We start from the raw sequence: 13,026 nt of genomic DNA on the forward strand, positions 1-13,026 counted from the left end.
TGATCCTGGCGCTTCCGCTGAGCCCTGACAGCCCTGCAGCTCCAGCCATCTCTCGCTCAGGCTTGTGCGGTGCTGCCACCAGTTCAGCTCATTCCCCTCCCCTGCTACCGCTTTTCTAGGATAGTCGCGTACCACCTGCCAGGTGCCAATGTACCACAGGTGGTACCTGTACTACTGGTTGTAAATCCCTGTGTTAGACCTTATTACTTCTTAGTTAAGTTAGAAGACTATAGTGATTTGAAACAGGTGGGACTGAGAATGGCTCTAGTATGGAGAGATGAGTGATGATCATTTCAACAAATGGGAGGAAATATTGTCTTTATTGGAGTTAAGCAGTTGAGGGCTGGATTGGGATAAAACAAAGCATCAGGAAATTTTGATTCCCAAGAATGGGTTAATTTCAATAAAGCTTCCAACCTGTAGGTCAATTGTTCACTGAAGGAAAAACCCTTTGATTTTACTATTGAAATGCATTATTTTATAACTGAAATGGACTTCTGCGCAACTTAATTCCAGATTTACCAATGGTATAATCATAGATGTACTATAAAACTTCCATATGCTATTGTGGTGGTGGTGGTGGGTTGGAAGGGATAAATTGGAAACATAGGGTCACCCAACAATTATTATTGGACAGCAGCGACATAGGAAATGCCTGAAGCAGATGATCAGTTTTGTGATGATGGTGAAGATATTTCATATTGCACAGGAGAAGGCAAGGGTAAACCATGCTTGTACTTCATCAAAACCACATGGATAGAAAGTATAAAATGATTGACAATATGGTACTGGATCATGGCCCCAAAGTTTGAATGACATCCAACATGCTACTAAGAAAGACCTAAAGATCATTTGGAATATTAATGGTGTTTATGATGTGGCTAGATTTGGAGACATCCAGTTGCTGCTGTTGCCATTCAGGAAAAGAAAATCTGAAGCTTCAGAGATGGAATTACAGAGGGGACATGGCATGTAAGAAGCATGAACATAGTAAAATAACTGAAAATGAAGTGAATCCACTGTTGAAGAAAGACTGGCAGAGGCAAGGTGGCTCAGTAGTTTAAGGAGATGGTTTTTGTTCTAGCAGTTTGAGTCATAGCAGCACATGGTGGGGTGAGCTCCTGTCACTTGCCTCAGCTTCTGCCCATCTAGCAGTTATATACGCAATAGATAAATAGGTACCACTTCGTTGGGAAGATGAGCCAGCACTTCTTGCATATGGTCACATCTGCCAGTGCCAGATGTGATGCCCATTTACGAGATGACTTCGGTGGAGGGAAAAGGCCCTGGATGCTGCTGCAGGATGCTGTTTGCCTTGTTTTCTGGTGCAGAGCTAGCTTGCCCCTGTGGTGCACCTTGGAAAGTATAGAAACATGAATTGAATGGACTAGCATGTTAGGCAGCCAAACCACTATTCTGTATTAGCATTGTAGTCTCTTGGCTAAAGTAACATTAGCATATGCAAAATAAATAATTAAAATAAACTGAAAGAGCCAAGGAAGGAGTAAAAAAAAGGGATTAGTTTAGAATCCTTAGTAACCCCCATTAATTGCTGTTGACCCTTATCTAATACTAACCAGGTGCTGACCATTAGCTGAGAAGATACCTGTGCATAGGTTTTTAGCAATATATCAGCTAATTTGAACCTTCACATGTGGACCTGGCTTTTCGTGCCTGACATCAACTGTACATGGACATCTTGGGCATTATTGTATTGAGATGGATTGAATTGGACTCTTTCAGTCAGAAGGTCATGCTGTCTACTGCTTAGGAATGGAAAACAAGACATGGCATTGTTTTCATAGTCAGGAAATGTGTAGCAAGAACACAGTTTCCTTGCAACACATTCAATGATCAAATAATGGCAATGAAAGTTCACAGACAATCCTTTCACATGACAATTATCCAAGCTTATTCTCTCACCACAAATGCAGAAGAGGAGGAGGATAGTGAGTTTTGTGATTAAATTCTGTTTGAAATTGACAGAATATGCAGGCAAAATCTGTTGATTGTGGTAGGAGACTGCAATGTCAAAACTGGAAATATTAAGGAGGGGAAAATATTTGGACCATATGATCTAGGAAATTGAAATGAATCAGGATAATTTCTGCCAATCCATTCCCTTCTTTATTGCTAACACAATTTTCAAACAACAAACAGTGCCTATATACATGGGGTATGTAGAAATAAAATTGATTATATTATTAATAGAAGGTGAAGGAACTCAATTATAGCATCCAAGACATGGGCAGGGGCTGATGCTGGAACAGAACATTCATTGTGCAAGTTCCCAGTCAAGCTTAAGTTAAAAAAAGAAAGCCATGCAGTTTCTACAATATGATGTTGAATCATTGTATACCAACCATTGTCAATGAGAACATAAGGAATCACTTTGATAGCAAAGCAGAGGAACTGTGCAATGAATTTAAAGAAGATGTCAAGAATGAATGTGAAAAGTACTAGCACTTTTAACTATTCAGTCATGTCCGACTCTTGGTGACTGTATAGGCAAGTGGTCTCCATGTTACCTTGTCAAGCACAGCTTCTTTAAGTTGTGAATGTGAAAATAGATTACAAAAAAAATCAAGAAATATAAAAAAGCAAACAATGTCAAAACAAATGGTGGAAATTGCCAAGAAAAGAAGACAACCCAAAATCAAAGTGGGCCCTATCTAACAAAATGAAATTCATTATAGAGAATGAATTGTAGAGAAAAAACAAGGTTTACACTTAGGCAAGTGTCTAGACTAGTGAAAAGAAGGACTGGGGGTGACATGGTAGCAGTGTTCCAATATTTGAGGGGCTGCCATGAAGAAGAGGTGGGTCAACCTATTTTCCAAAGCACCAGAACGCAAGACAAGAAACAATGGATAGAAACTAATCAACTTAGAACTAAGGAGAAATTTCCTAACAGTGAGAATTATTAAACAATGAGTGGCTTGCCTTAAAAATTGTGGGTGGCTCATCACTGGAGGCTTTTAAGAAGAGATTGGACAACCATTTGTCCAGAACAATATAGAGTCTCCTGCTTGAAACGGGGGAGGGGAAGGGGGGTTGGACTAGAAGACCTCCAAAGTTCCTTCCAACTATTTTATTCTGTTATTCAAGAAAGACAAAGATCCAAGAAAGCAGCTTAACAAAGAATTTCAGACAGCTATTAGAAGAGACAATAAACAGTAATGCAACATCTGTAAAGTATTGAAGATAGAACAGGCATGGAAAAACAGAAAATCTTCCAAACCCCCTCCTCTAAACTCAAAAGGAGGCTCCAGCTTTAAATAGAGGATACCAATAAACAGATAATAACTGGTTTTAAAAAATAAAAAATGGAAGAGTATACAGAATCTCTGGATAGTAAAGATATCAACATCCAGGATACCTTACAATATATTTCCTACTTAACACATGAAGTACTAGTACCACTTTACAAAGCCCTAGTAAGACCACACATGGAATACTGCAGCCAATTTTGGTCACCATATCACAAAAAGATGTTGAGAGTTCGAAAAAAATTCAGAGAAGAGCAACTACGATGGTTGGAAACTGATCAAGGAGAGAAGCAACCTGGAATTAAGGAGAAATTTCCTGACAGTGAGGACAATCAACCAGTGGAACAGCTTAGCCCCAGAAATTGTGGGCGCTCCATCACTGGAGATTTTTAAGAAGAGACTGGACGATCACCTGTCACTAGATCAGCTCTCTGGTCATTGCCAAGTTAGAAGGCTACAGGAATTGATGCCACAGAAATATAGCAAGCAGTGATGAAGAATCAGTAAAGGTTCTCACAAAGCTATGCCAGCAAACAGTTCGGAAGCGGTCAATCTATGTATCAATATATACCCAGGAAAGGAGATTTATCAGCACTTGCAACTGTTAGAAAATATCCAGAATTTTACCTGCTAGCAAAGTTATATTTAGGATGATCCAACATAGATTAGAATCTCACATGGGAAAGGGAGATGCTACATGTTCAAGATGGCTTTAGAAAAGACTGAACAACAAGAGTCATTATTGCTGATTCACAGTGGATAATTAAGAAAGCCAAAGAATACCCAATATGTCAATATGTATTTCATTAATTCTAGAAGGGTCTCCAATTGAGTCAAACATATCAGTCCCTGAACATACTGTTTTTATATGAAACCTATAGACAAGCTGGGAAGCCACAGTATGGACAGAAGATGATAGAACAGCCTGGTTTAGGTCAGCAAACAAGAAAGACAAGGCTGTGAACTTTCTTATTTATTCAGCCTACATATGGAACTTATGTTGAGGGAAAGGAGACTGGAAGAAGATGAGCGTGACTTTAAAACTGGAGGGAGAAATCTCAAAGCCTCTGCCGTATGGATGACACTACTCTTACTGCTGAAATTTTAACACTGAAATTCAAGGAACACAGTGAAAAAAATGGCACTAAGATTAAATATAAAGAAGACCAAACTAATAACAGGCATAGTAAGCAGCTTAGAATAAACAATGAAAATACTGAAAAGATGGTACTTTTGCTTTTTAGGATCAATTAACTGAGAAGAATAAGGAGTCAAGATGTGTAGATTAGTACTTGGAGAGTAGCAGTGAAAGCCTTAGAAGATACATGCAGGTGCTGTGATTTGTCTATACCTAAGAAGATCAGAATAATAATAAATGCTCTGCAACATTTATGGAAATAAAATAATAGACTTTAAAAAAGTGCCTAAACTAGTAGACTAGCGAAGGCATTTGATAAACTAGACCACAACCTACTCCTTGGTAAGGTGGAATAGACAATATCACCACCAGATGGATCTGTAGCTGGCTGGCAAACCACACTCAATGAGTATTCCTCAATGGCACTACATCCACATGGAGAGAAGTAAGCAGTGGGGTACCACAAGGTTCATTCTTAGGCCCAGTACTCTTCGACATCTTCATAAATGACTTAGATGAGGGAATTGAAGGGGAACTCATCAAATTTACAGATGACACTAAACTGGCAGCAGTAGCCAACACCCCAGAAGACAAACTCAGGATCCAAACAGATCTTGACAAACTTGAACAATGGGCCCTATCCAACAAAATGAGTTTTAATGTGGAGAAAAGCAAAGTTTTACATTTAGGCAGGAAAAATCAAAGGTACAAGTACAGATTAGGCAAGACCTGCCTCAAAAACAGTAACTGTGAGAGGGACCTTGTAGTCCTAGTGGAGGATCACTTGACTATGAGTCAGCAGTGTGCAGCCGCCACCAAAAAAGCTAATACAATCCTGGGTTGTATAAACAGAGATATAGAATCAAGATCACATGAGGTATTAGTACCGCTTTATAAAACCCTAGTAAGACCACACCTGGAATACTGCAGCCAATTTTGGTTACCATATCACAAAAAAGATGTTGAAAGTTTGGAAAAAATTCAGAGAAGAGCAACAAAGATGATTAAAGGCCTGGAGACTAAAACATATGAAGAACGGCTGCAGTACTTGGGTTTGGCTAGTGTCTAAAGAAAAGAAGAAATAGGGGTGACATGATAGCAGTATTCCAGTATTTGAAGGGCTGCCACAAAGAAGAGGGCATCAAAAGTATTTTCCAAAGCACCAGAGGGCAGGACAACAAACAATGGTTGGAAACTGACCAAAGAGAGAAGCAACCTGGAATTAAGGAGAAACTTCCTAATAGTTAATTAACCAGTGGAACAGCTTGCCTTCAGAAATTGTGGGCACTCCATCACTGGAGATTTTTAAGAGGAGACTGGACAGTCACTAATCTGAAATGGTATAGGTTCTAGAAGTCCTCCAAGATCCCTTTCAGATTCTATTCTATTCTATTCTATTCTATTCTATTCTATTCTATTCTATTCTATTCTATTCTATTCTATTCTATTCTATTCTATTCTATTCTATTCTATTCTATTCTATTCTATTCTACTCTACTCTACTCTACTCTACTCTGGAAAAGAGTATTGACACTTTTGAACTGAAGTGTTGGAGGAGACATTTGAGAATGAGTAGCCCCCCTCAAAAAATTAACAAAGGGGTAATCAAACAAATCAACCCATTTAAGTCACAAACAACCATGCTCAATTTATTGTACTTTGGGCATATTATGCAAAGAACTAGCTACCAATGGAAGAGAATATTTCTAGCTCAAGGTCGAACTGTGGGGTTCTTGTGCTCTCTCAGCTTGGTTGTTTTTTGTAGTCATTTTATTTTCAAACTAGGTATAATGTTACTTAGTTTGGTAATGGAAGATCTGCAAGAAAACAACCAAGCTGAGAGAGCACCAAGGACCACAGAGAACTAGCTGTCTGGAGAAGTCTAGGCAAGGTGAAAGGAAAGAGAAGAAAGGGACAATCAGCAGCAAGGATATACACTTGCAATTATAGAGGCAACGGGTACATTGATAGAAGACCTGAAGGATTGGGTAAGGGTCAAATCATCTTGGGTAAAAAGATCTCTATATATCATTATTAGGAGTTTCTGGGCACTTAATCGATCAATAGTTTTTGCTGACTCAGGAATGGGTGACCCTCAGTGAAGCTTTCATTCCCACACAAACATTTATGACAATGAAAGCCAGGACTTGTTGTGCAGATGGTATAGTGGAATGTTTCCTCAGAAGTGAGTCAAAGTTAGCTGAGCTTTTGTAACTATATGTCTACTGTTACAATATAAGAAACAGGCACAGATTGAATATAAACAAAAGAATGCTTAATTGGTTTCTTGAATGAATACTTAAGACTGGTGCCACTGAAAGAAAGGGCCTCCCCTGCTGCTGAGTTAAAGTGATATCCACCCTTCCTGGAGCCAGCAGAAGAATACTTCAGAATGAATTTTGCTGTGCCACTACAAGCATTACTTTTATTTTGATTTTTTCTCCTCTTCTTTGTAACGGCAAGAAATAAAACAGCTTCTTCCAGGTTGTGTTAGGGAGACAATTGGTGTGGGGGTGAGAACCCACATTTTAACTGTTAGGCTACTTCACCCTTATCCTAAATCAGAGACAATCCGTCAAGTTAAAGCACTGTTGACTGAGCAGCCATGCCATATTGCACAATTCTGGTAGATTCTCAGCATGGCTCTGTTGTGTCCTGCTTTATCACTAATAGGTTTGCCTTTTTCAGGGCTGAGGACAAGATGAAAATTGCATTCCAGGGACACAGAAGAAAAGGATGCTGACTAGGTTAAATATGTTTGGGATAAACACATGTCTATTATCTGACAAAAAATTAAAAATAGAAATAAAATAAAGTTACTATAACCAATCTTAATAAAAGTAGATTTAGGCTTCCTGTGGAGTTGATTTCTTGGTCTGGTCACATCTTTGGGCTTATGTATACCTGCAAATAAATCTAAGCTCCAGCTCAGACACCTGCTTGGAGTTGGCTGGTAAATACTCATCTGAATGCCTGGTCCAGGAAGCAGAAGTGAGTTGTTTACGTTCTCTGGGCCAGGGAATTGATCCCTCCCTCCCTCAAGAACTATACTATATACTCTACATTGATCCTTATACAGAAGCTCATTTACATGACACAAGATTCACCTGGAGATGCTCCTATGCAAGTAAAGACTCATCTTGCTGAAGCATTTCCTATTTAACTGCATGCCTCATTTGCTAGTCTTCCAGACAACACCCAAAATCTGCTGGCTGAAGCAATTGTCTCCTTTTATGCCAAGAGAGCCCTCTAGATCCGTGGTGGTGAACCTATGGCACGTGTGTCACAGGTGGCACGCAGAGCCCTTTCTGCGGGCACACGTGCTCTTGCCCCAGTCCTAGACCTTCAGCTGGGTTTTATAAAACCTTTTCACTTTAGGCCTCTGCTGCCGTGTGCAAAAAAAAAAGTTCAATCAATCAATCAATTTCAACTTCTCATGGGGGAAAAAAAGATCTTGCAAAGTTGGAATTGATTGAACCTTTTAGTCCCAATCTGCCATTATCACCAAAGCCACACCCACCCAATGGGCCACGCCCACCCAATGGGCCACGCCCACCCAGCACCTGATGATACATAAGTGGGTTTTGGGTTGCAGTTTGGGCACTCGGTCTCTAAAAGGTTCACCATCACAGCTCTAGATAGTTCTCTTGAATACTGGTATAAGCTTTTAAAGGTAAGATCATGCACTTAGGGAAAAAAGAGTCTTTTGGCAGGATACAGTATTTGGGACTCAGTGTTAGACAGAACAAAGAAAAGGATTTAGGTGTGCTCATAGCAGATGTCTGCAAAATGAACAATTAGTGTTCCAGGCAGCTGTGAAAGCAAACAAAATTCTGAGATGCATCAGGAGAGGGATCACCAGTAAGAGAAAGGAGGTCCTAATCTTGCTATATAGGGCTTTGGTCAAGCCCCATTTAGAATATTGTGTCCAGTTCTGGATACCTCACTTAAAAAAGGATGAGAATAGAATAGAATAGAATAGAATAGAATAGAATAGAATAGAATAGAATAGAATAGAATAGAATAGAATAGAATAGAATAGAATAGAATAGAATAGAATAGAGCTGGAAGGGATCTTGGAGGTCTTCTAGTCCAGTTCCCTGCTCAAGCAGGAGAACCTATACCATCTCAGACAGGTGGATGTCCAGTCTCCTTTTAAAAATCTCTACTGATGGAGCACCCATGATTTCTGGGGGTAAGCTGTTCCACTGGTTGATTGTCCTTACTGTCAGGAAATTTCTCCTTCGTTCCAGGTTGCTTCTCTCTTTGGTCAGTTTCTAATTATTGTTTCTCGTCCTTCCCTCTGGTGCTTTGGTGAACAATCTGGCCCCCTCTGCCTTGTGGTAGCCCCTCAGATACTGGAACACTGCTATCATGTCTCCCCTATTTCTTCTTTTCCTTAGACTAGCCAGACCCAAATCCTGTAGCAGTGAGTCTATAGCAGTGATGGCAAACCTTTTAGAGACCGAGTGCCCAAACCGCAACCCAAAACACACTTATTTATTGCAAAGTGTGAGGGCCGCATCAGCATTGTAGTGCCCTCAGGGGGAGCAGGGAGGCACCTCTGAGTGCCGCCTCTGGCATGCAAAAACTGGGGGCGTAAAAATGGCTAGTGAGTATCACACAGACACTCGCCCTGTCCCATTTGCAGCATGTGTGTGCTCACAGCCCCATGCACGCGTTCATGCATGTAAAATGCTTCCCCCTCCTTTTTCTTCCAGTCCACCAATCGACAATGGTTGGTGACCTCTGCTCCACCACCTCTACTCAAGCTTGCTAGTCGGCCGCTTCGTCTCCTTTGTGCTGGGTGGGGCTCCTGCTCCAGGTGGTGGCGGTGGCCTGATGGGCCTGCTGCTGGCAGCAGTAGCGCGCTTGCCAACAGAGAGGGCTCTGAGTGCCGCCTCTGGCACGTGTGCCATAGGTTCCCCACCACTGGTCTAGAGACTGGCAACAAAAATGGTGCAAGGTCTGAGGGACAAAAACAGATCAGGAGAGATTGGAGGAACTGAATATGTACAGCCTGGAGGACAGAAGAGAAAGTGAGGGTATAAATAAAACTTTTACTATGTTAAGGATGTGAATAGAAGACAGTATTTTCAATACTGCCTTGGTGGAGCAGTGGGCTAATGCCTCCTTAAGTAACACCAGCTGCCTGCAATTAGTGCAGGTTCGCGTCCCACCAGGCTCAAGGTTGACTCAGCCTTCCATCCTTCCGAGGTAGGTAAAATGAGGACCCAGATTGTTGGGGGCAATTAAGCTGACTTTGTAATAATGCCGCTTGGGGTGTGTGTGAAAGCCCTAACAAGCAGGCATATACATAGAATGAAGGCTACTGCTAAGCTTGTAAGCCGCCCTGAGTCTTCGGAAAAGGGCGGGATATAAATGGAATAAAAAAAAGAAAAAAATATTAAGCAAAAATCAAGATGGGAACATAACCTCAAACTGACAGGAGGGAAGTTCAGAAGTAACAGTAGAAAGTATTACTTCACGGAAATATTAATGGAAATTTGGAACCAATTTCCAGCAGAGGTAGTGGGCCAATCTGAGTTTAAAATGCTTGGGATAGACATTTGTCCATCATTCAACAAAAATGAAAAAAAATACAATAAATTAAAAATAATTAAAAATAATAATATGTGTATATGAAAATATATGAAAATTTAAAAACCCTCAAAGGCAGATTCAATGGTCTTTTTCTACCCCCAGTTTTCTATGTTTCTCTTTAAATAGCTCACATATTTTGCTAGATTTCCAATCTTTCCTGAACATTACTGATATTCTGAATTTGAGGAACCCTGAAATATTAGTATTTAACCTTCAGCTGTGGGGCAAGTGTAATTTTGTAATAATAATAACCCTCCTACCAAATTGGTTAGACAAGAATTCTTGCCTAGATTGTAGGAAAAATATTAGCTAAATAGCTGATTTTTGAAGCTACAGTTTCAAACTCATGTAGTTTTAACAAGAAAATGAATTTCTACTGCTTACTAATTATATAAAAGTAAAAAGTAGAGATTGTAACTTTACTATGTAAAGTTGGAAGCCACTGCTTTTTTCCCCTTTCTCTTCTCCCCTTTCTCCCTCCCCATTTTCATATTGTCTTTATTTTAATTAGTATTTTAAGAAAAACTCCAATAAAATTTAATTTAAAAACTCCAAAAAAATTGATTTCCTATTTCTGATACATTTTGTCATTTTAATGACTTTACAGAAACTCATTTTTTCTTTTCCCTCTTTCTTTTGTTCCTGTCAAGTAAAGGATAACTTTACGTCTCTGACCAAGATATTCTGATCAGTGCAGCTGCCTTCAAATCTGCAAGAAGGAATCTTAACATATAAAGAAATATATAAAGAAAAAGAAGGTCGGTCTGAAACCCATTTGGCTACAGGAGAAAGACATTTCTTCTACTGTAGATTATTGTTTTCCCCCTCTTTTTTTGCATACGTCCAAGCGTCTCCAACCTTTGGACACATTTACAATTCTGACAGCATATGATACATGCTGTCACAGAATGACATTACACATTAACCATGCAAATAATTTAAAAAATCCATTTAACCAAAAACCCAGTGAGTGTTATTGCCCCCTGTGGCCTCTCAGTATGCTAATCTACCATTTCAACTTTCTTTTTCCTGGACAAGAAGGGGGGCATTTCCAAGCAAAGCAATGGTCTGTATTATTGTTATTTTATAAATAATTCTTATGGAATCTATTTTCCAAAGGCATTCCTGGAAAAAAACCCATGCTTGTGGCTGGTGCTTTGCATTTCCATTTATTCATTTCTTTGTAAGACAATAATAATACAAGTAGAGACTAGCAGGTACCAAGGGAAGGTATGCTAGTCACATTGGTGCTCCAGCTGTCTCCTTGGTCCAGGGATTAGATACATACAAATGGGAACTTGCAAGAAATTGTAAAAAATTCATGTGCACACAATTCATGTGTTTGTTTATGTGTGTCACACACAGAGTTCCTATTAATAAATCTATCATGTTTGTGATGTCACTAAGATCTTATAAAACAAACAAATGGTTCTAATAGCATGGATCACCAGACAGAGGGGAAAAAAAACCCTTAGACCAATCTTCCTTGTCTGCAGTCCAACTCTACCCTTCACGTGCTCTGTAGCAACAATGCTTGGGGGTGTTTGGCTGTGTAAGTAGGATGATCTACAAGCAAAGAAGCTGAAGTCTTTCCTTAAGTCTTCATCAGAAGCAACAAAAATTTCAAAGAAAACAAGTACCGGTAACTTTGCATAGTGTGCAGATGAAAACACTTAATTTTTTAAAACAAGGTCGTAATTAATTATAATTAATATTTTCCTCCTGATTTCTTTAATCTCTCCACATATCCACATGCTATTTCCTCAGTCTACTCCACTGTTGATTAGCTAGGCATCCACCTTACAACTGCAGAATGGCCCACTCTATCTTCCACATATCTGACTAAACTAAAACACAGCAACAACTCTGTCCTGTAATGATTTATTCAACAGACACAACTGGTTCAGCCTGTGTTAGTTGCAGTTTCAACCAGTTAGTGCTGACTTTCAACTCTGTTTTGGCTGCTGCCAGAGGTTCCTCTTAAGGGCATAATTCTGTCACCAAGGGTCATAGGGTATATCAATTTTCCTTCTCATCTCTGTAATTGGAAGGAAATTTCAGATTTAAAAAGAGAGAAACTGTACACCTCTGCTTGTTTTTCAAGTTCTCTCCTTCCTGAAATTGAGAAATCACCACCTGTATTGTGAGAAGGGCTGACATTATATAGTCTTCCAACTGCTTGGGAAAACTGCCAACATTGAGTAGATTTTATTCTCTCACCACACTTGAAATGGAAAAGTGTTTTTTTATTGTTGTTGCCAACATCCACCTACATCCTAAGAAGAACAGCAAACACTGACTGCAGTTCCCTACTTTCTTCATTGGTCTGCAGCTCCTATATTCTAGAATGTTGGGGACAGAGCATGACACTGCTGTCTTTATGTGCAACCTGTGTCTTGACTGTGATAGTTTTATGAAGTGTGCAACTATTGTGTTTTTTTAGTTCTCCACTCATGCTTTACTTCTTTTGCATTAAGTTTTGTCTTTTGATGGAGACAATCCATTTAGACATAAAGACTAAGCCAAAGGATAAAAGGTAAAGGTTCCCCCGCACATGCCTGCTAGTCGTTTCCAACTCTAGGGGCCGGTGCTCATCTCCGTTTCAAAGCCAAAGAGCCAGCGCTTGTCTGAGGACGTCTCCGTGGTCATGTGGCCGGCATGACTAGACGCCAAAGGCGCTGTTACCTTCCCACCACAGTGGTCCCTATTTTTCTACTTGCATTTTTATGTGGTTTCGAACTGCTAGGTTGGCAGAAGCTGGGACGAGTAACAGGTGCTCACTCTGTTATGCGGCACTTGGGATTTGACCTGCCAAACTGCCGACCTTCTGATCGACAAGCTCAGCGTCCTAACCCACTGAGCCACCGCGTCCCAAAGGATACATTTTGCCAAAAATGAACATTGTTGATGGAGAGTTTTGAGAATGTTGACCTTGCCTTCTCATTTGCTGATTCCCTAAATCAGTGTTTCTCTACCTTGGCAACTTTAAGATATGCTAGCTAGCTGGGGAATTCT

The sequence above is a fragment of the Vipera ursinii genome (genome assembly GCF_947247035.1).
Source record: "Vipera ursinii genome assembly, chromosome: 2".
Taxonomy (NCBI): Eukaryota; Metazoa; Chordata; class Lepidosauria; order Squamata; family Viperidae; genus Vipera; species Vipera ursinii.